Here is a 25,129-nt window from a genome sequence, read left to right as displayed (position 1 = left end):
CACTATGAATTACGAACTAGCCCAGTCTACAGCTTTACTCACTCGGGCAAACTCGCGCTGTAAACATTGCTGTAGCATTAGTACAAACAGCCACTAACTTTAACTATTTACCTAGAGGTGCAGCTGCTGAAATATACAAATAGATTGGCAGGGAAGTGATGTGCCAGGGCAGCGTGCACATTTCGTACTTGCCTTAGAACTAGATATGGGGGGATGCTTCATCTCCCAAGAATAAACACAATGCCGTATACGTTCTACTAGGACACGCAAAATATCTACAACGGATTTTGGCAACGTATTGCTCTTGTCCTTTTACTTCTGGTATTGACTATAAAACTTCACGGACACTTAGGGGTCGCGACCTCTCACGTTACATTGTTTTTGGTGGCCGCTTGAAAAGTAATATCTGCTGAAATGGAAGAATAGACACTGCGCCTGAAGCTATTTTAATGTTACATTTCTCTGCTGTTGCAGTATATGCTTTGTGTTTAACCTTTCTGCAGTATTGTACTACCACCTAGGAATTATTTACGTTTCACCATAAGTAAAAAAAAAAAGAATATCGTGATCGAAAGTGTGGCAGCACGTCAAACTGGCTAGTTCGAACTTGACTTGAACCTGACCTGTTTTCAGGAGATACAAATTTTTCGGACCTAAATTGCGATATAAAACACTGCAAAAAAGTTTCCACATTTTTTGTATTAGAAAGCCTGATCAGGTTTGTGACCAACTAACTCAGAGTGTGTATCCAGAAATTGTTTTAAAACCTGAAATTTCGAAGTATCTGCTAAACTTTTTAATGTTTTCACGAGGCATTTAACAAGGCCAAAAGTAGTTGTTCGTAAAATTTTGGTAATCTGCATATTTGAGACCAATATCCGGTCTCACTCGTAACGTCAGGGACGTTTTTTTCCAAAACTCACAACACTGCAAGATATGATTGTTATATGATCCGGCAGAGAACTTTTAATGGGCTTGGTATCTTGTACGGATTTCTAGGCAAAAAAAACACGCTTGTGCTTTTGTCACCTTAATCTAAATAAACTTTATATAGAACCTCAACACGAAAGGCGTTTGAAGCACCAGGTGCTTAGGGTTTGTGGAAATTACGGACTTGTTCTCTTCCGCCCCTAACGAGTGGTTCTTTATAGGCTTTAGTAGTTCCCCGTATGTATGCTAACTACAGATTTAAGTGTAGCAAAGACGCAAATTTTTTCTGGTAATCATGGCAGATAACTTGGCGAATGAGTTTTCAAGCGTTTGAGCTAGCGTACGGCTTTCACACTGTATTCCGTATATTTTGTTCGTACCATTGGCTTTCTAGTCGACATCCTTGGGCCAACGTAAGATATGTCTCCTAATATGGTTGTTATTGTTGACTTCTAACAAATAGTACCAACTCTGAAATCTAGTCACCTAGGTTGTTATTATGGAAGCATACAAGTGTTGTAAACGGACCCTATGCAAGCTGGTTTTTACATTTAGGGCATTCACTAAAGTGAATAAATTGGGCTTTGTACGTCACTTTTGTTCACTTTAAAGCGTGCGGTTTTAAGGAATTCACGCCATAGTCATACCTTTTTTTTCTTTTTGCCCTTAATATGCTAACTAGGCTGCAGGATAATAATGTCAAAATGTGTTATTAATTTTGGTGAAAGAGATAACTAGGTCACTCCGACTCGTTGAAAGCGATGCATAGTTAGAGCTGCCTCCTTCTAACGCACCCCTCGATGTAAGAAGTTGGTAGTGTTGCTACATATTGTATTCGTGATTTTTCAATCGAATGTAAAAAAGTAACATTTTATATGCGTATACTTGCCTTTGATTGACTTGACATAAAACACTGCGCAGGTCTTCTTGTGGTTTGCGTATATCATCCGTTCTTCACTAATGTCTTCTTGTAAACCAGCTTGAAGGTGAGGAATATGTGCATTAGAAAATCTAACATGTATCGTACCGACCAGCAGCAACGTTTCAAACTTAGATTGCCCTTGACCAGCTGCAGCCTGAAGGACCTTTGTAGTGTTTTCAATAAACGAAATTGCTGCGAAGTGACTCGAACTTGCCACATTCCAAATTTAAAATTGTGCACTCACAACACGACGTATCATACGCTACAACTTCTATCCTCAATTGCCTAGGAATCTTCATCATAACAAACATCCTACTTATGTCTACTGCAGTACAAATGTAGCCTTCATTGAGTTGCAAGCGTGAACTTTCGCAGCAAAAGTCTACGCATTACTTCTGCAATACCCAATATAGCTGCTTCCAGCATTTTTGAAGACATTTGGTTTAGGTACATTTACTAAAACGCGGTTTTACGGACACATGATTGTTTGGAGTAGGATTGTTTTTTAAGTGATGCTCGTTTTAATTTAATATAGTGATGCGCAGAAAGCGAGTTGATTCGTTTTTGACGTACTTGTTCCAGGCAATATTTGACGTGTCGTTTTCTTCTTCAAGGACAAGTATTTATTTTTGAACACTTGATATTTCGACCAGTTGTAATATTTATAGTTACAACTGGCAAGGGTAATATTTCGGTGTTTATACTTCTTTTCGGCAATATGACCATCGTACCACTTCAGAAAAAAAATACTTCTGTTACGAATGCCTAATCCTTTTTTATTTACTAAAATTGTAGTATACATTTTTGCGAAGAACAAAAAAAAAACAAATGTGCGAGAGAATTTATTCTTTGAACAAAAAAAACAAATTACCTGTAATTTATTTTTAACATCATCAGCATATATATAATCACGCCATTTATACCAATTGAGGTAAAAGGCTTCACCTATTGACTCCCAACCACGTCGGCCCGGCGCTGTCCAAGAATATTTTTGGCTTTGAAGTTTCTTTCTTCTATCCTGTCATCGCTCAACCCCTACGTTTAGTCCAAACTCTCGGTAGTCGCTCGGTTGATCTCTTTAAACATTGTCAGTTCACCCCAAACTTTATTTGTCCTAAGTCCATTAAAAGTTTCTAATATTTCATATGTGGATGTGATATTTGGATGAGTATCCGTTTCTACACCTCGTCGCAATAGTGGGCTCATGCGTCTCTAGTTTTTAAAGGGACACTAAAGGATGAATAAAACATTGTCTCAACTGAAGCATCATAGATTCTTTTGCTCTCTACTTTGATTGGAAGAGAAACGATGCGTTATGTGATGAGTATTCTGTAAATAAAGCTGCCAGTGCACTCTCTCATTTATACCTACGTTTTTTGCGGCGCAGCCTCTACATCACAACCTAGGAGCGACGCATGCGTGCGTTGAAGGCGTTGACAGGTTGACAACGGTAGGTTTTGCCTGCGCAAGCCATGGCCGGTGCCAACAACGTTTCTCTTGCCCAAGGGGTTGGTTGGACTTTATGAATTGTCACCAAGGGCAGGAGAAATGCTTTTCGACCTGTCAGCGAGGCCCATGGCAAAACACCGCACCAACCACTGCCCGAGATCATACACGTGGGATATGATAATTGAAACGGGTATGGCACCCGAGCTTCTCCGACTCCACTTTAGCCAGCTCCCGTGCTGGCCACTTTCTGGCGTGATAAACATTTTGTCAGTGAGATGCGATCAGATGCTACCTCGGTATCCGTTTCAAGCAGTAGAACTCGGTAAGCTGAAAATAAAGATGTCTTTTTGTACGATCCTTGTATTACCCGCCGGTCACGTAATACGGCCTTCGAACATTACGTTGCAGTAGTCCTACCCGGCTACCTGGGCCCGAGTGTAGAGTAATGCGATCCTTACGGATTACGAACAGCGGCTTGCAGTGAACGGAAAAACACAGGGTAATCGCCCGTTTACCTTTCACGGGCGATAAACTTCGAACGGGGAGTGTCCGCGATTAACGGATAGCCGTACCTGCGGGCGGAGAACGGAAGTTTACGAGCTCAGGCGAGTGGCTTAAACTTATTGTTCCTTTTGTCGCTTCGTGCAGGGGTCATTGCTTGACGAAACTCAGGCGTTCATTGTCGTATATTAGTTAACTAATGGTACACTAATGTACAGCACATCTTTTGGAAAATGAAACTGAAAACGTGGCTGCCGACTCTGAAGCGAAAAGAAAGCAGCTTGTCTCGCAATGAATAAAAATTGTATTCTGTGTTTTGATCTGTATTTATTCAACGTGCTCAGCCCCGTTACAACTGTTTATGCTCGGGAAATATTTATAGATGGTTCTGCAATAATCTCCCGCAGCTTAAGACGTTTGTTATGTCACAAAACGCAGTGCCCAAAAGTGTACGGGGTCTCAGCACCCATTTGCATATTTCTGGCTTTGGCTGACTTTTATACAACTGCTAGTCGCGAGAATCGTCTGGTTAAATTCTCTGCACTGTAATCTATCAAGACAGGCATAATCGTTTTTTTTTTGTTTGTCCCTTTATCCCGCCTTGACACCTCCTTTTGGTAGACGATAATTACGACAGTGTTTTGGTAGCCTGTGTGCACTGTTTATTTTTTCAGGAAATGTGAAAATTGTGTTACGCAACTTTTTTGGTGAAACATGTACCCGATTATATTGGTTATGAATTGTTCTGCGGTCCTTGCTCCAGCGTTCCTACTTTTCACTTGCTCGAGTGCATTCCCTACTCCAGGTTTATTTGTATAGGAGCCTCGCTAGCTACTCTTGCAGGCCATCAGCTAACGTTGTAATGGTATTGACTTGCCTAGTATCATTTCGGTTTTTAGTTTATCATAATTCTAGTAGTCATAACGATACCCTGTTGATTTCTGTCTGCATACATCTTTTCTTTTTTTTAATAATCACGAGCTGCTTAATTTTATTTAGGCTTCCTCCACATTTCACCTTTTCCTCAAATATTCCGAGGTTGTCCTAACTTGCGGAATTTGATTTTCGTATATGAATATAAATATAACAGGTCAAACAGTTGATTTTTATCCAGCCTTCTTGAAAGTTGCATGTGGCTTTGTTTTCAAATAGGTTCCATAGTGTTCGACGGCTGTTTGCCAGCTTCGTTGCTACCGGCTCGTTATCGTAGGGCTACTACTCACTCTGATTACCTCTATCATGTTTTCATTTATAATGTCCACTGTGTTATTGTTCTCACTGGTTAAAGCCGCGAATTTGTCCAGAAGGGCGCTTTTATGCGTCGGAAGTTCGGCTGTGACTCTGCTAGCTGAGATTTTCTTGGCTTTCCCATTTTTCGTGGGAGATGTATGGTTATTTAGCACCTTGTCATACCAGCCCGTGCACCAAGGACACGACATACCACCATAGCTTTACTCTTTAGACGAACTTCATGGGGCTTCTGAAAAAGTTTGATGTTAACGCGGTAATATTGGGCTAGTCTTCTACTCTAGATAACCATAAAAACCTAAACGTACTTTATAACTACGCGTATTCCAAGCCACCAATTCTTCCTCTGAATAACAATTACAACGCGTTCTAAAAGAAGGGCTTGATAACGTTTTCGTTAGGATGCTCACAAAAAGCTCATTGTAATAACTTTTGTGTTTTCAGGCTTCACTGAAAGAAAAAACAAAGGCAAAGTGGAATGAGGTGAGATGATTTACGGTGCTTAGGAACAGCCTTCACAAGCGCACAAAATGATGAATACACCAACAAATAAAACCCCCATCAGGTAAATATCTCAATACTAATATTTTCTCGTATATTTGGGTACATTTTAAAGCGCATTCTGTTTTTTCACGTGGATTAAGTTTACTTCGTTTACGAAATAAATATTACACATTGAATAGCTTCAAAAAGCGTAAGAAAAGTTTGGTATTGTGCATTTCACCAAGAAACAAATGGCTCCTAAACATGTGTGCACCTAATAAATTCGAAATTACGGATATCAAGAATGACTGTTTTGGTAGGGGCAGACGTAAGTGCAGCAACAAAAGTAAGGTACCTGATTTCCCTGTCGCATTTCGAGGTTTAACTTATGGCGTTTCTTTAATAATATTTAAAGCGCATAATTTTTATGGGAACTTTCTTGGAAACTTATTCATGTTAGGCTTGTCCGCGAGTGTAAGCGGCCGTTAAGAAGTACGCAAGCTTAGGAGTAATAAATTCCTTGCGTTGAAAATAAGCTTCTCCGCATTTATGCACTGATAGAAAGTCATAGCACTGCATCAGTGCTATTATGTAGTTTTTTTTTTGTTTTGTACAGGGACGAGCTATTTATAAGCATTTTATTCTAACGTGGTAAAATGGTGTTTGCGTAATATTGTTCGCTTGCGGAAGGAGAGGTTAACGTGCGAAAAACCAAATCAATGTACACCGTTATTGCGAAACCTAATTTAAATTGCCTGACATCATTTTTGTGCCATTAGTGGGTGTTTTTGAAAGTCGTTCGAATGGGTAACAAAGATTTTCGGCGTGCAATAAATATGATTTTATGTATTTTACATTGTTTAATTTATATCAATCAAATACATACTACTGTCCTACGGCGTGGTAAATAACAATATTTTTTCTAAGTTTCAGCCCCCAGGATTTTAGGAAATGGGTAACTAATTTTCCTTCAATATCTACCGCCTATCTTTATTTGAATATACTTTGGCTAACATGATCAAAAATATCTTTCTAAGAAGTAAAAAGGCACTCACACATTTTTCTCACAATCATGGTGGTTCTATTCACGGAGCGGCCATACATTTGAATCACGTAGAAGCTGCAACGTTAGAATGATTAAAGTCACTAATCGAGATAAACAGAAAAGCTGGCATTTAAAACTTACCAACTGGCACCTCCTACTTCTGCTAAAACAAATATGATAACTACATCTGATAAAATAACGTTATTTTAGATTTGGGATGACGTAAACGTTTAAAGAACAAAGGAAACAGAATAATATAAATTATGTTTACTATTCACTGAAAAGTTTACGTTTTTAAGATAGATACTTCAAACCCTTGGCTGGTTTTTTTCTAGTGATACACTTACCATTAGGGCGGTTACTATTAATATTTTCTAAGCACTATCCGTAAAAACTAAGCAGTCTTTTTACGATTTTGTACATAATTAAAAATTACTTAGCACAAATAAACTTTATTTAAAACAGGGCTATAGGGGCGACTAGTTCTTGTAAGATTCCTATGAAGAGAACACAGCGCAAATATTTTCTTCGACAAAGTTTTTTTCTTGAGCAAAATGTTTTTTTTTATATATTTGACATTGTCAATATACTTTGTGGGAAGAGTGCAATTATATAGTTGGTATCAAAGTTTATCAGTGGCTACTAAAAGTATTTTATAATCATCGTCTTTGTCTTCACGTTTTTGATTTGATATCCTGCACAACGAAAGCTTCTCCTATGTGCCTTTAGCCGTCGTTGAGGAGTTGTGCCCTAGCCTTCATTTAAATTCCGATTTTTAGGACTAGAGTTTTTGTTGTTCTAAATAAAGGCGAAAGTTTGGGCCCCTGCGTTTGCCTCTCTGTCTCTTGGTAGGCCCATTGAGTTTCCTAGCCATAAGTAGAAAAAGATTTTAAAAAAGCAGCATATAAAGGCCAGGCGCATGAAACAACCAATGCTGTTTGCGTAAGTCCATCATATCTAAAATATTTAACCTCGGGAACCTGAGTAACATTCAAGGCGAATCGCAAGTACCTAACCGCCTGCCTTGGCATCTGTGTGATGCTCAATTTCACCTTCGGGCCACATCAGAAAACAGTTAACCAAAAAAGTGTGTTTATGGACCGAACGTTTCAAAATAATGAAGCCAGTTGCTTCCGAGTTGCTTGCATCATAATTGGCCCCAATAGTTAGCGCAAATAAAACGGAGGTGCATGTGAGGCAAAATGCCAGAACCTTGGGACCCACGCTTCTTTTGCTGAATATACACGTTGCCTTGGTTTTTACGAGAGCATGTGAAAAAAATATTACTTCAAAATAATGCCTTCATGCTCCATCTTTTGCGGAATAACCGCAAGCGCAAAAAGAACACAGCTCAGACTCCTGATGTACGAAAGCGGTAAAGGTGCGTGCTGTCCCAGCAGATGGCGCTAGCGCTGCAAACGGGAAATTCTTTTGCATTGAGCAATCCTCTATTCAATTTTTCTGGCGAGAAAAGAGAGTGTAGGGGAAGTGCGTGTAGGGTGACAGAGCATATTGGAGGTGTCACGTGGAAAGGGCCGCAGACCGCTGAGATTTAGCTTCTTTCGCCACCATTTGCAGTGAAGCAAGTACAAGTATGATCACTTAGTTCATTTTATTCCTCGACTGAATAAACGATCTTCGTCAGTTTGAAGTTTTTGGTATCAGTAGCCGCTTTCCTACGCTGATGATACTTTGGTTGTCAGTTATTCTTTACTTGTCCCTCCAAAGGCTATATCTTCTTGTTCTTCTGTGGGTACGTCGGTGACGTTCTTGCTGTACACTGTCCAAGGATGGTTTTATATTGTTATGACGGGGGATTAATGGTAGTTCCCACATTCTTTGATTGTCACGGTATACCTATCTTGTGCAGATGTGTGGTCTCAGGTGTTCCAAAAAGAGTAAAGAAGTGCTCCGGCACGTTATTCAGATATAGTATTGCATTTCTATTTTGATGTATTGAATATTTGTTCAACTTTAATGTACAATTTCGCACAATAGCGGTATTAGTGTGTACTTAAATTTTGCATAATAGATATATTATTAAATTACCCTCACAATATATTTGAAGAACGTATCTGGTTTTGGACGTCTTAAACTCGCATTTTATAGTATTTCGGTTTGTGTGTGGGTCCGTACCTCAATTCTGCCAATATAAAAATGATAAAATGATTCGGAAACCAACAAAGGTTCTTACGAGCAAATCATTTACAATGGATAAGCCAGTATCAAAATTTATACTCGTGAAAGTTTCTGAGGAAAAAAAAGCGTTAGCCATATATTAGGCAGAGCGTCAAAAGAGACTGGTACTATGCAGTTTACCTCTACTTTAAAGGAGATAATTCTGCCAATATAAAAAGAATAAAATGATTCTCAAACCAAATGTTCTTACGAGCAAATAATTTACAACGGCTAAGCCAGTTTCAAAATTTATACTCTTGAAAATTCCTGGAAAAAAAGCATTAGCCTTATAATAGGCAGAGCATGAGAAGAAACTGGTACTATGCAGTTTACCTCGACTTTAAAATACAAAAAAATTTTGCCGTGACTACATTTAAACTCCGAAAGTACCCAGATGTTCCATTGTGTAGGATGCGCAGTGGAAAGCGGAAACTTTGCATTGGTTGACTGTTATGTGATGTACCGTGCCAAGAGAAATCTGCGCAATAGGGCGCGCTGTAGTAGATTGCTCTAGAATATTTATAGCCACCTCAGGATTTTAACGCGCGCTGAAATCTAGAAACATAGGCGTTCTTGCTTGTCGCCTAAATGCGAAAAGCGGCCGCCGGAGCCAGGAATCAATACTGCGTCCTTGGGCTTCCAGACCAACACCTTAGCCACAGAACCGCACGACGAGTAAAACTGCATTGACGTCAGTCGACCTCCACCGTGTTCATCTTAGGAGAAGCGTTACGGGAATAGAAGATATAAAAGTGGGATGAGAGTGTAGACAGGGCGGCAGAAGACAGTTCTCTTTCGAAAATAATTTCAGCGAAGTGGGTGGAAATGTCGCAATATTTCTGTTTCCCCCCTCGGGTAAGATATTTCTGCCGAAAAAGCCTTCTTGAAAACAAAAAAAGAACTATTTTTATGCCGTTCTTGCTGCTCTAAAAGAAAAGGATCTTTCATTTTTATTTTTCGCAGAATTGTTATTTTTGTCGGCATGCGGACAAATATCCAGTGTCAGCATTCCTACAGCTCCTGCAGTTTTATTCTATGCTGCCGTTAGAGGATTGGCCAAAATGGCTTTTTTGTTTAATTACGTAGGGTAAAATTGAGTACAAGCAGAATTATTTGGGCAAGAATAGTTTGTTTACACGTACATTTTTTGTCTCCACCACTTCGTTATACCTGTCTCTATAGACGTTGTAATAAAAGATATCGATATTTTGTTGAACATTTCCGGGTGATGTTTTTACAAACCGAATTTCCGATATTTACGGTCAGGTTATTCTTTTGATTTTATTACAGTAGTAACGGCTACTATGTGATGATGGTGTTTTCTACATGCATTTTCCTTCTATGAACACTGTAAGCTTTATACATATGAACATTCAGAATCACACTCTTAGGCAGTAAATAAGCTACCGATGGTGATGCGTTTTTGTTCTTATTGAGCCATGGTGCCCATTGAGACAGGAGTAACGCGCCTAAAAACAGCTGCTTCAAGACAACTGTAGAATGTAAAAACATGAGGTTAAGTTTATAACTTGGGGGCTGAGTAAAAATCACTACCTTTATAAGTTTGTTCTTAAAATCATTGTTTCTCTTTCTGTAAAAAACTCATCCGGCACTTTTACGTTTCGACTTCTTTATTGCTCGTACTGTATATATATATATATATATATATGAATATATATATATATATATATATATATATATATATATATATATATATATATATATATATATATATAGTTCTTTTTGTTTGCTGGGGAAGGTATGGCTTTTTGTAATGAAGTGGACAATAAATTTGTACGATTGGCCGTAGCATTATCTAAATTTGCATTTAAGAAATAGTGCTAATACTACTTCGCAGTAGTCTGTTATTGCCTAAGTAACCAATAGTTCCAACCACCTACATTGCAAGTGGTTTGTTTGAGTTCTATTGTGAGCGCCATGAAGTCCAGGAAATCTAAACCCGTGCTCCGAACTGGGTGGCATGTTGGGCTAGTTGGTGGTTTTCAGATGCAAGGGAAGGAACAGCGCACATTCTAACAAAGGACGACAGAGTAACAGTGACAGAGTAACAGCGCTTGGGGTGTGTTACTCTGTCGTCCTTTGTTAGAATGTGTGCTGTTCCTTCCCTTGCATCCGAACTGGGCATCGGTTTTTTTTGTTTTGCCTTATACACGTACCTCCGATATTTCTGAATATATGTTGCTTACGTAGACTTCATGAATTGGTCTCTGCTACGGTAATAGGTTCCTTGTTCAAAATGTACTCGAAAATAACTCTACGGACCAAATCTCTTGCCATTAAATTCTTCCTGAAATACCTGGGTCGGTAACTTCCGTTTCTTCTTTATAAATGTTCATTCTTTTGCAGCCGCTTTTCTGATACACACAAAAAGCAAAAACTTCCGTTTCTTCGCGATTTAGGCGCATCTTAACGGTCCCCAGGTGGACCAAATTACCCCGGAAGCCTACACGACGACGTGCTTCATATCCTATGTTGTTTCAGAGAATTAAACCCCTCATTAGTCAATAAACAAATATTTTTTTCTTATTTCCAGTATATTGCAGGCAACAAAATATCTAAAACGATGTTTATTTATTAACGAGACCTTTCACACTTTCTGTCCTTGTGACATCAGGTGAAATGTCTCGGACCATTTCTGCAGGGCCAAGAAATGTACCTAAAAAAATTAGAGCCATGGCCTACTGAGAGCGCTGTCTACTCCACGGTTTTGGTCCAATCCTTGAAAAATTGATAAAAGAAAATGTCGTTCAAAATATTGAGAGCAATGCAGGAACCTTTATCAACAATTCCGATGTTCTGTATATGAAGATAACATAGCTTCTGCAAATCTTTGTGCGTCGCCTTTAGATTAACGTCACGGTTGTGAATAATTTTATTGGCTAAAGAACTTTACCAAGCGGGTTTATAAGGGAGCAATAGGGCTGTATTTTTTGACGTTGAAACGACCGCGCGTACCTAACTCGGGAACTTTAAGATCTCAGTAATAAGCTTGATGTTTAGAATATATTTTGAAGTTTAAAACTGTTCTAGAGAAGTTTTCAGGCGGCTTTTTTTTTCAAGATCCTAGAAACAACAATATTTTTTGCACACGAACGCAGCACTACTCCCTTCTCCAAGTACAATACACATTTTAGGGCTCGGCAAAATTTTTCTGTTTTTTAAACTGTATGAAGAAAAACCCTCTATACGAGCTCATTACTTGAAAGAAATAAAATATACACATCGTAAAAACTGCACAGGAATACAAATGGCATCGTACCTCTCTCATACTAATGTATTGATATATTGATTCTTTTTTATTAATTTCAACATCATCAATAGCCTGCTTGAGTAAAAGCTTCAGAGCAAAAGCTTGTCACATTGGTTCCCAGCCACTCCTGTCCTGCGGCAGTCTTGTCGTGTTGCCCACCGAATCTTTCTATTTCCTTCCTCCATCGTGTTATTGGCCTTCTTATTTTGCCCCGATGTCTTGTATCTAATATATTAACCTAACATTCCATAGGTTGCAGGTAATTCTCTCTTGGCGATCAACCCGATTCCATTTCTTTTTCTTTACTTGCACAAAGATAACTTCTACACGAGTTTGTTCCAGGATCCAAGAATCCTTTACCTGTCTCTACGTGCTACTCCTATCGTTATTAGTTTCATGGCCCTTTCAGCTGATATAAGTTTGATTTCCTATTTATAAAGGTGGAAACTTCCAGCTCTGTGTGTAATCACCGGCAATATGAACTGGTTTCTTATTCGTCTTTGGAGTGATACAGGTAGCTTAGTTTTCTTTATTGGAAGTGCATGCCGCGTAGTCCCTAGCCCACACCTATTTTTCGCCGCAATTCTCTATGCTGGTTCTGAGCTGCCTTAAACATCTGTCCGAGGTAGATGTTCTCTTTTACGTCTTCAAGCGTTTCTTTTTTAAGAAGGAGAGCACGCTTTCAGCATGCATGTTTCTGATTACCTTATATTTATCGATATTTATTTTTAGCCCAATGGCTTTACTTTCTGGTTGTAGTTCCCGAAGAAATGTTTGCGGGTGTTCTGCCATCTTCATCAGCAAGACTACTTCGTTGGCAAACCTCAGATTATATCAGTATTCTTCATTTATCCTCACTTCTATGTGTTCCCAGTCAAGCTTTCTGAATACCCCCGTGCATACAAGCTGTGAACAGTTTTGTTGAGATAGTGTCTCCCTGACGTAATCTCTTTCGGATGGGGAATGTATCGCTTTGCTTGTGAAGCGTAATCTTGCCGGTGAATTCCAAATATACGTTTCTTAGAAGTCTTATGAACGTCTCCTCGATTTCCTGGTATGCGGTGATTGAGGAATCAAAAGCTTTCTCATACTTAATAAATGCCACGTACAGATGTTTAGGGCACTATGTGGATTTTTCAATCATTTGATTTACAACACGGGTATCATCCTTGGTTCACTACCTTTTCTTAGTTCCAGCTGCTCCCTGAGTAGTCGGGAAGCCATGTTACGCTATAACGCTATTTCGGGCCTTTCCTCATTTCTTTTTTACAAAAAGTGGGCCTTGCGAATTAAGTTTGACCTATCAGTAATTTTCCCTGGTTTACCATCGCTGGCAAACAATGTGGTGGTGTACAGTCGGCTACCTTTTTATCTAGCTCATGGTGTGCCTAATGTTACCCTCCTCGTTTCTGGTTCCGTACATTCTGTCTATTCCGATGGCCAGCTTTCTCGTAGTTTCGTGAAATCTTCTAATTTCAGGGTTTTTTTTAGGCCACGGCCGTGCTGTTTGCACGAATCTCGTTTGTTTTAATTCTACTAATCAAGTTAAACATCACTGCCAACTCAAATTGGTCCGGCGCACTTGACCCTCTCGTGTTGTCATATATTGCAATTACGTCCTCCTTTTTTTGTTTTCCAGTTTGTTTGCTACATGCGACTTCACCCACATCTTATGCAGATTCTGCGATTGCCATGGTTGGGCTGTTGTTTAGCCCATCCATTTTGTCCTCGTTCTCGTTAAGAAGCAAGAAGGTGTTTTTAAGAGTTATTTTTATCTCCTCCGGCCTGCCTTTGACTGACTACATTCCGAGTTTCTTACTTTTCAAGAGTTTTCTTCTTCTATTGAGATGAGGCCTTACTTTGCATGTGCCTGTTCTATTATTGCTGCTCCAAGCCTTACCTACTACCTCCACGTCCTGCTGAATACCTGACTTTCCATAAACAATTATGGATTTCTTTATTTTTTTTAAATCAGAACCTTTCCAGATACATTTCCCAAGCTATCGTTTTGTAGAAAAAACCACTCAACACCCGCAGGTTCTTTCTATACGTTAATCCCACGAATGTCTCCTCGCTGTTGCGAATGTAAATTCCAAATTTCCCTACTGACCCTTCCCCATTTTGCTTCTTACCCAATTTGCGTTAAAGGCTACCATTTCCTATAGTTAACTGTTCTTCATAGCTGATTCTGCGTATTCGCCGAAAATATCTACGGCTACTTCATTGCAGCTAGTGATTAGCGCATAGGCCGGTACTATTTTAACCCGGTATCGCTTGTTTATCTTGATCACAGCTGCTGCGGCCATTTCGTTAATATTGAAGAATACTTCCACGTTCCTGCTATTTCTCCATAGACGAAGAATGCAACCCCAGGCCATTTATTCTGTTGGCGTCCTCTGAAGCACAAAATAGGCCCCCAAGTCAGCTCCATAAGGCCATATTGTATTTTTATTTCGCCTAACCCGATGATATCCCATATATTGTCCGAGAGTTCCTCCAGTAGAATAGCTAAGCGTCCGTCGCTAGACAAGGTTTAAGTGTTGACTGTTACCAGGGTCAAGTTCCGAAAGCGCCGGTCTGTCTCGAGGGATTCTTGGCACCTTAAGGTGTACCGCTGGCCTGACCGCTTGGTAAGGCCAGCGGTAGAGTCCAGCGGTCAGGGCGCGCAGCTGCTCTGGCGGTTAAGTACACATATTTGCGCTGTTATTTTTAGTCCACACGCATCACTGTTATTGTTTTTTTAGTGGGCCTGACTACGTGTACCTACGCTTTTACTTAGTCATCCACACAAATTACAAAATTACTTGCTGCGTCAACATTTTTTAAATGTAGTTATTTAGCCTAATACCACAGAGTTTGCCCATTTACCCATAAAGTTGGAATAATTAGGATAGTCTCTCTGGAAGTATGGCTTAGTTGTCCCAGTTCTTCAGCGATTCCTCTTATGCACTTACTACGTAAATCATTCCTGATGCTTGGGTAAATTACCTGTTTTATTGCAATATTAAAAAATTTCGTCTGCAAAATGATAATTTAGTCGGGTTGGAATTATTGTAAAACGCTCGGACGAACTTTGTTACACTTTCGTTCAGTTTCATTGCACAAATTTACTTATTCATCTACTGTATTTTTTTTCCTTATAGGCAAGCCTTTTTATTCAGAAAAGTCACCTTGAGACATCAATAAAAGTTTTTGTAAAATTTAGGTATTTACACAATAGGTAATGATCGAGAAATCTAGCGCCGTGTTGCACACAATTGCCCAACTCTAGCTCAGCAGTTGAAATAGTGTTGATCTTGCGGTGTGGTAATGCATTTTGTTCCTACAGTAGATGCGTCGGTTCCATTCACATACCTACATTATATTGCTGTAATTTTCTTTTCCGGGCACAGCACTTTTAGGACATACGCGCGTAGGTGCGAATTAGTGTTTTCTCAACTCGACTGATACACAAGTAACACAAGGCTTTCACCTGTATCGTCATTTTGTACTTACTCCTGCTCGTATACCGTCCGATTGACATACGTCCGCAGAAAGGCGATGCCTTTTTCTGTAGCATTGTGCACATTGTCGCGAATGCACGTTGATTGACCAGACGATCTTGACGTAGCATAAAACCAGATTCTTGAATGGGCCGTCATAAACTGAAGTAATAGAGAAAACTTTACACAAATGCCATGAATAAAAACTAAAATGTTGCCGCTGGCAATATTGATTCGCTACTTTGCATTTTTTCATCTCCACTTACCAATTTTTGTTTATTATTGGCAATTTTTTATGGTGGCATAATTACTATGTATATTGAAAGCAAGGACTGCACAACGTGATTCATCAATGGCTGATTACACTTGTTCGTTCCCTGGCTGTTGTAAAGATGTATTTAAATAATGCTCGGGTGTATTTATCACTTACACTAAACAGCATGCACAAAAAGCACAGCTGAGTGACGCAGCAGGCAATATTCAGGAACCCTGTGGTGGTAAAGAAACGTCAGAGCAGCACTTTCACGTGTGTGCATCTTGTTTTCTACACTCTTACTCCCTGTAAAGTTTGCCGAGTGTTTTGTTATATCAGTAGTGTCACTATCAAACACTGACGTCGTTCACATGCATTGATGCACACACGCAAAGCAGCCACTTCATTCTCGCCTGGGTGTATGTTGAGGCTGCGGCGAATAGTCAGCTAAATGAAGATATAGTAAAGGTGCAGCATGCGGAAAAAGGCCGACACAATTTGCGTGCCGGCGCTTCAGGGTTACTACGACATGGTGAGTATCTTCAGGATAGGTATTTCAGTAGAACTGTCAACCTAACACTGTGACATTTTTGCCACTGCGCATAAGTCTCAATATTCACGCTGCCTTGAGTGTTTTTGCACCATTGAATTGTGTTATCGTATAGATTCGCTGATAAGAAACAGCGCGGAAACACTCCATGGTTGTTAACGCCCAATTTTTATGGGAAATAGTAATGGCTGGATGTCATTGGAAATACATAATCGTGCCACATTTTAAAATGATCCCAGTGTGTAAATTTTGGAATCAATGATTTTGTTTTTACTTCATCACAATAACACTGTGCGGTAAAACAGTTGATGTGAAATCGTTCGCCCCATTTCTGATATAGGAAATGACCCACTACATGCAGTTAACCCCTGCACAAAATGTCATCTTATATGCAGCTTGTTCTACGTTTATATTCTGTGAATGCGGGGTTGACAGTAAGCAAAAGTTGTTACCCAATAAGCAAATATAGCCACCACCATTTTGTCACTCTTTCGAATAGCCCCAGTTTATTCTAGCGAGGAAATTTACAGAAGTAAATTTGGAGATCTTAGCGGTTGAGAAAACTTACATACAACACACACGGCGTAGATACTTACCATCTAGTAAGTAGAAGACTTACCATACACATTATTTGAGCTTTGCTATGCGGGAATGGCCGCACAGCTCGGGTATTCTGAAGGATCCTTTAAAATATCTCAAGACCTTTTTATGCGTTTTCTCCTGATGAAAAGATTTTTCCCGGAGACCATGTATTTATAAATTCTATGAACACTAAGAATGCCGAAGCACATTTGTAACTCGAGTTTTTAGCCGCAGGCTACCGTTTATATAGTCTTTTTTGATGCTCTTTGCAAAGGAAAAACTAACATTACGGATGTGCAAAAAAACGTACCCGAGAATACACTTCTTCAAGTCTCCCTTCTTGCAAGTACTATGCACTTCATGCGTGCGCACATGCCTTTCGCCTTGCCCATTTACAAGCGGTTGTTATATTTAGAGAAGCTATGTGAAATTCCACGCAAACAGTAGCCTTTGTAGCAAGCTTTTCCTGTTACAATACGGCTACAAATACGGACGCACTGATTTAAGAGCGTCCAGCTTCCTGAATCGCGTCCAAGAGACCTAATGCAGTGCTACGACTTCTTAATATTGTCACGAGGCCAAAGACGACGGAATTCTCTTCGAGAAAAACACGTGTATTGGAGCGAACATGTGCTCCACTAACAACTCAAAGTATACACAGGCGGCTAAGCAGCCGTCAATCAAGTGACGTGCACAGGCGAGCGTGGGCGAGTCGAATATTGTGCCGTCTTTTCTGCACGCTTTTATCTTTCGGTGCGAGTGTTTCTCGAACCGTCGAGATACATCCGGAACATTTCAGATCAAAGAAGAATATTCTAGGCTGTTGACGTAAGTTGGAAACGCTCTCCCCATCAAAAGAGAAAGAGATAACACGTGCGGCGTGGAAATATAGAATGGAACACGTTCTTCCCTTGGCACACAGATAACACAGACCGGCGCAGGTGGGCGGTAAAAGCAAAACATAATTAAACAAACCCAATGCATGGTTGGCAGCAATATGTACATGCATAACGTTTTCTTATGAAGGTTCGCTAAGGTTCGGTAAAAGCAAGTCTGGTCGGGAAGCTTCGAACTTTAGCGAACCTTCATAAGAAAACATGATGTATGTACATATTGCTGCCAACCATGCATTGGGTTTGTTTATTTATGTTTTGCTTTTACCGCTCACCTGCGCCAGTCTGTGTTATCTGTGTGCCAAGGGAAGAAGTCTGGTCGGGAAGGTTTGCTGTTGGCGCGATAGGTGCGGAGAGAAAAGACGCGTCAAGTACAGAAGTAGCGGAATGGCCTTAGACGAGGATAAATGGCAAGAATCCGGTGGTTTGTTGCACAGCGGTATTGTAGGCGTAGGTAAAAAATGGTAAAACTGTGTCCTAATTGGTCTGGTCAGGTCCAATGAAGAAGAAATGCATCTCCGAAAGAGTCCGATGGAAGCGCTCCGTCAGGCCATTTGTTTTCGGGTGGTAGCTAGATGTAGTTTTATGAGCGGTGTCAGCGGCTCGAAGCACTTCGGAAAGTAGCGAGGAAAGGAACATTCGTTCCACGGTCACTAAGAATAACTTGAGGCGGACCGTGGCGCAGGAAAATGGCTCGAAAAAAGAAGTCTGCAACTTCTGAAGCGCAGCCTAAGGAAATAGCAGCAGTATCGCCATAACGGGTCAAGTGGACCACTGCTCTGACAACCCACCGATGGCCGGCAGCAGTTTGCGGCGTCGGCATAGTTCACACGACGCAACATACTTGGCGACGCTGGTTGAGAGGCCGGGCCAAAAACAACGGCTTTTAATGCGGTCGTATGTCTTCTGGAAGGCATGGTGACCAGCCGTAGCGTCGTCGTGAAAACTTTTCAAAATGTATGACGAGACAACGGGGAACTACGGGTTCTTTCTTGTCGCCAGTGGGGTGGTAATTGTAGTAGTAAAGGCCACGACCATTGAAAAGTGTAAATTGTTTTAAGTTGGGGGCGTGAGCGACTGTTGCGTGGTCGAGCTGAACCATCCAAAAGGTCAATACGGTTGCGGCAGTACGCATCGCAACGCTGAAGACAGACGAGATCAGATGGCAGTTCCGGGCTGACATGTTCTGCGACGGCAATATGAGTAGCTGCTTTTTGCTGAGCAGACGCTAAGCAACTGTTTTCCGTGGACGACAGTGGACAACGTGAAAGAGCGTCGGCATCAGCGTGTTTCTTGGCGATCTTTTATGTCACTGCAAAGTTGTACTCCTGTAGGCGAAGTATCCAGCGGCCAAGGCGTCCGGTTAAGTTTTTGATGGACGACAACCAGCAGAGTGCGTGGTGGTCGTTTACAGCAGTGGAATGACGTCTGTACAAGTATTGCCAGAACTTTTGAATAGATAAACGACAGCGAGGCACTCCTGCTCGGAAATGGTATAGTTTTTTTGGGCTTGCGTCTAAGTGCGACGGACATACGCAAATATTTTTTTCATAGAAGAAGCAGTGCATTGCAAGAGCACAGCCCCGATACCATGGCCACTGGCGTCTGGATGGAGTATTGTTGGGGCGTTCTCATCAAAATGGCTGAGTACAGGAGAAGTGAGGGCCTGCTTCAGTGTTGTAAACGCTGTCTAACAATCTTACGACCAGTCAAATGATGAATTGGCAGTGAGGAGTTTGTGAATCGGTGAAGCAATTGTAGAAAAGTTGAGAATGAAACAATGGACGTACGACGCCAACCCCAGGAAACTGCGCAGCTCTTTCTGACGGAGAGGTTGGGGAAAACTATTGAGGGCCGTAATTTTGCCGGGATCAGGACGAATTCTATCTTTGCTAACAACATGTCCCAACACTTTGATAGATTTACTTGCGAAGTGACATTTGTTTGCGTTGAGCTGCAGGCCGGCATTACTGAGGCACGTTGAAACTTTATCAAGGCACTGGAGGTGCTCTCTAAATGTGGACGAAAAGATAACAATGTCGTCAAGGTAGCACATGCAAGTTTTCCATTTCAATCCACGAAGAACATTGTCTGTTATACGCTCGAAGGTGGCCGGAGCGTTGCAAAGACAACACGGCATGACATTAAATTCGTAGAGTCAATCGGGTGTTGCGAAAGCGGTTTTCTCTTTATCGGCCTCCTTCTTGGGGATCTGCCAGTACCCGGATTAAAGATCAAGACTACACAAATATTCTGCGGATTGCATGGTGTCTAAAGCATCGTAGATCCGAGGCACCGTGTACACATTTTTGCGCGTGATTTTCTTGAGTGGCCGATAATCCACATAAAATCTCACGGAGCCGTCTTTCTTTTGAACAAGCACCACGTGTGATGACCAGGTACTCGCAGAAGGATGAACAATGTTTCTCTTCAGAATGTCGTCGACGTTTTCTTGAATAATTTTTCGCTCTTTGTGCGAAACGCGGTACCAAAATTGTGCGAAATGCAGGAACCATCCATTTAAATCCTATGGGTGGCCGCTGAAGTCTGCCCCAGAAAAGAGGTGTGAGAGTCAAATATTGTCTTGTATTGGGCCAGCAGGGTCAACAGTTCTCCAGTTTCCGCTGTGGTAAGGTCAGGGTTGATAACTGCTGAAATTTAGAATCCGATGAATTATTCGTATTTGATAAATAGCTGAGAGGAAGAACATGTGTAGCGTCATAACGGGGAACGAAAGCAATAGTGGCGTTTTGAGGTACCAACATGGTCTGGGTTGTACTATTGACTGCGGCGAGTAAGGCGGACCCATTTGAAAAACAGATACGGCACTGGGTTATTAGCAGTCCTCTAACGAAGAAATTTCCGCTTGGTGCAATTCTCAAATCGCCGTCAACAATGTCGTCTGAAGCTACGGAGATTACGGTTTGTTCGCAAGGAGACAGGGCAAAGTCGAAAGTACACGTCAAGCGGAGCTCTGAATCTTCAGCGACATTAGCAAGGTCCATTTCGGTTATGTCAATCATCGGCTTTCCATAGAAGATAACAGCAGATGCGGGTCGCAAAAAGTTCCATCCCAAAATGATCTGATGAGGGCATGGATAGGGTATCACAAACTGAATGTGATGACGAATACCGTTGATGATCACACGCGCTGAACAATGTCCTGAGGGTTGAAGCATAGCAGCGTTCGCACCACGTAAAGCTGGACCAGAGTACGAAATTTTCAATTTGCGTAGTCTAGAGCACAAACTTTCATTAAATATGATATGCTGGCGCCAGTGTCTACAAGTGATTCAACCATAATTCCCTCAACTGTACCAGTCAACGTATTCTATGGCCGGAAGGGGAGACTTGCACTGTTCGTTGGCGACGCAGTTTCACCCCCACAAACTGCCGCATCTAGTTTTCCGCACGGTTTTCACCAACGTGAGATGCCGAGCGCAAGGGCGATGTAGAGTGACGGTAGGGCGAAGGAGAGCGAAGTCTAGCCAGGCGCGAGTCAGGAGGGAAGTTGGTAGCATCCCGAGGAGGAAAACGTTGGAACGGAGGTGGCGAGTAGACGCGTTAACAAGGGGCGTAGCCGAAGTAGGTGTCGCGTTCGTATGGTGCGTAACCTCACCGCTCGGACATCACCGGTAAAAAGCAGAAATGTGTCCACGTATGCCGCAGTAGTAGCACGCTGGTCGTTCACTCGTTGGCCGGGTTGCTCGCAACGCAGGAAAGGAAGGTGGTGAAGGTACAGGTGCCGAAATAGCGGTCAAGGGGCCGTGATCATTCGGTGCAGCGATTGGCTCCATAGGCAGGGTTTGTCTTTTAACAGCTTGAGTGTAGGGCTGGGCATGTAGCGAAGCAGGACGACCTGGCTGCTGAACGGCGGTCATACATGCCAGCTCCTGCTTGATCAAGTCACGCAGGCCACGAGTGTGCGCGGGGGCGCTCTGGAGGCAGGTTCCGTCCCGCTGCTGTAGGTCCTCACGGATGATAGTCTGAATGAAAATACGGAGCTCTGAATCCGAAAAGGAGCAGGTGGGCAAACAATCTTGTTGAATGCGATTGGACTGCAGGCGGTCCAGGCGCTGACAGATCGAGCGTACGTCAGAAAAAGTGGTAGGGTTCTGTACCGCCGGAGCATTAAAGGCGACAGAGGAGGTTCCCTTCATGACGGGATGTACTTTGTCAGTTTCCGACATGTCATTGTCAGCTCGTCGGCAAAGCGCGATGACATCTTCGATGTACGAAGAGTATGTCTCGTAGGGTTGCTGCACCCGGGCCGCGAGTTTCTTTTTGGCTGCAACCGAATGAGTTGACGTGCCGAAAATTTTACGTAGCTCTTCTACAAAGTGGTCCAATCGGGGATGTTGGGCTCGTTCAGAAACAAGGTCTTCGCCACTTCATCCAGGGGAACCGCGACATTCCTCCACTGAATGTATTGACTCATCGGTTGAAAGCACCTACCCGGTTGAATTGATCCAGCCAATCTTCCACATCTTCACCCCGGAGGCCCGAGAAAGACGGAGGACCACGCTGACAGCTGGTGATTATGATGTGAGGCTGGACCAGGGCCGCAGCGTTGCTGCCCGAGTGGCCGCTCTCGTGAGCGGCCACTGGTGGCCTGGTGGGCATTAGTAACCGCCGACCTGATCAGAGGTCCAGTGGTGCAACCACGAGAGGTAGACGGCGGGATCAAAAGCACCCTCCACCGCTTAAAGGAGTCGACGGGAACGCTTGAGGTCGGCTTTATTCGCGAGCGCCGGGAACGGACACAAAAGGACAGCAACCGTTCCAGCAGCAGAGATGATGATCAACCGTCGAGAAGGAAGATAAAATGATATGATCGTGAACGCGCACAATGTTGAAACGACATCGAAGCATAAAAAAGATATTGGTCGCTTCCCGTTGCCAATTTCACGCTCACAATATATATATATATATATATATATATAACACAGAAATAAGGGTTGGCAGTCGAGAAAACCTCGGAAAGCAAAGGGGAGGATGTGGTAGATCATTGAAACAGATTAAGAATTTGGAAAGAAAGAAAGAAAGTGAAGAAAAAATGCCCGCCAGGTGGGATCCGAACCCACGACCTCCAGAATACCGGTCTGGTGCGATAACCACTACACTACCGGCGGGGCGATTTTCCCATTCACTTTCTGGGGTATTTATGTTAGGTATGTTTGTTTCCTGTGCTTGGGGGTGGTAGCCAGCGCCATTCGGACTAATCGGGGTGAAGGGGACCTTCTTTTTAACCCCCGGGTCGTGACTCGAGTGTCTACGACATGTCCAGAGTGGTCGACCAGCTTTGAACCCTCTTAAGCTCCCTTTGGCATATATATATATATATATATATATATATATATATATATATATATATATATATATATATATATATATATATATAAATATGGTTAAAAAAGTGCAGTGGGTAGGCCAAGTGACATATAACAGTTTGCAAACTACTACCAGATTCCCGTTCTTTTATCATCTGTGCCATATTTCTCTTTTTATCAGGCTTTCTTCATTTGAAATTGAAAAATCTTCGCCGCTTCTAAAGAAAGTTGTGAGGTATTTTATCCAACACTTTACAGTCGCTCTCCTACTTTTTCCTTACGAGCTTTCTTGATTGATCATTACTTGTGTTACACTTCATGTTATTATAAAAGTTAGCATAGACGTAGAGAGTGGTTCTCTATTTTTGGCAAATAAAAAAATATTGCAGGGCAAACTCCCGCTTTTTTGTGAATAATTGGCCACTTATTTATATCAATTCTCGAAGGGGCCACCACCGCAACGAATATGCAGCTACTTGGCTCTGCTCAAATAAATAACCTCTTTTAGGCTGGAAGCTTCAGTATAAAAAGAGACGTTTTGCACTTTTGCTTGTTGCAAATAAATAAAAAAGAATTTCTGTACAACATACGAAGGCCATTCCCTTCTTGAAAATGAGGAAAATGAATATTGATAGATTGCCTACCAGCAATAAATACGTAGATAAAAGTACGATTATTAGACGGCACTAACCAATGGTGTCTCTTTTTTTGGCGCTTGATTGCGAGATTTTTTTCCCGCAGATTTACTGTATATATTATCGCGCTCGCTTTTGATATTACCCAGAATATATTATTTTTTTTATTATTTTAATAAAGATGGCGACAGTGCGGTTGCAAGACGTTTTGAGAAAGCTGCATTAGAAAATATAAAACCCGGAAACAAGAATAATTTTTCAGTAGGATATTTTAGTGTCATAGTATTAATTTTTTTTTTCATTAAACAAAAATGTCAACAAATGAATTGAACCAAAAAATTCTACCTACTTCTTGAATGGAAACTTCCCGATGGCACCCGAATATGTTCTTCTTCGCATAGCAAAGAGCTAGTAAAGTAGCAAGCAGGGTGATTTGGACGGCAGAGTTCATAATAAGAGGTATTCGTTTCGGGTTACTTTTTAATCGCGTGTTGAAGGGATTTTGGGCCCAAACTGACAGCGTGGATGTTACCCTACAATTCTGCCACGTTTTAATATAAAAACATATATATAATGCAAAATGAAAACAATACATTTTGAGACATACCTCGAGACAATGCTCTAAACGAATGCGAGCGATTGTGGAAGCCTACATTGTCTTAGGGGGTTCTTTGTCATCAAAAAATCATATATACGTTTATTTCAAAACAATTCTTTTTATTGCAAGATTGATGCTATATCTACCAAGCTTCCAGATGTTTTCCCAAAATTAAATCATGGTTTAACTAGAAACCTTTTCTTATGCTCAAATCGTGCGCAAGGCGATGCTGCAAAAATGTCTTACACGGAACCACAGAAGAGAGCAAACCAAATTGCAATAGACATCACAAATAAAAACTCTGTTGTCCACCAAAAATCTCAAACCAGTGTTTCATGACATGACTTCTGAATTAAAAGCCTTCTTGTCAAAAAAGCAAAACCTGTTTTGTAAGAACAACTATCATGCCTCGCAGGGAAAGGTGATTTAACGATATATTGCCATGAAGCCAAGGACGACGCAGTTGTTTGGAAAAGAAACAAGTTTATTGGAGCGAACTTGTGCTCCCCTAACAACTGAAAAGAATACAGAGGCGGCGAGGCAGCTGTCAACAAAGTGACGTACGTGCGTCGGCGAGCGTCGCAGAATCGAATGCCCCGGATTCTGCTCTGCAGGCTTTTTATCTTTCGGCGCGCGTGGTTCTGGAACCGTCGATTCGCATCGAGAACATTGTAGATGCAAGAAGATTATTCCGGGCTGTTTACGTAAATCGGAATGCTCTCCCTATCACAACAAATAACACATGCGGCACAGAAAGAAGGAATGGAACACGCGCTTCC

At 41.5% G+C, this 25,129-nt stretch overlaps 1 long non-coding RNA gene across 1 annotated transcript; it reads right to left on the bottom strand.

Moving 5' to 3' along the window:
* Positions 1-1,819: 1,819 nt before the first annotated feature.
* LOC144141358 (uncharacterized) lies at positions 1,820-24,280 on the bottom strand. The gene is made up of 4 exons (XR_013316548.1): positions 24,102-24,280; positions 15,523-15,671; positions 6,589-6,653; positions 1,820-1,909 (listed from the first exon to the last, which is right to left on the bottom strand). It is a non-coding gene; the product is annotated as an uncharacterized LOC144141358 (long non-coding RNA).
* Between the last annotated feature and the right edge of the window lie 849 nt (positions 24,281-25,129).

Source organism: Haemaphysalis longicornis, unplaced genomic scaffold (genome assembly GCF_048455015.1).
Source record: "Haemaphysalis longicornis isolate Haplotype H1 unplaced genomic scaffold, Haemaphysalis longicornis Haplotype H1 scaffold_6, whole genome shotgun sequence".
Taxonomy (NCBI): Eukaryota; Metazoa; Arthropoda; class Arachnida; order Ixodida; family Ixodidae; genus Haemaphysalis; species Haemaphysalis longicornis.
Note: the sequence above shows the minus strand (reverse complement) of the source record. Positions and strands in the feature narration are given on the sequence as shown.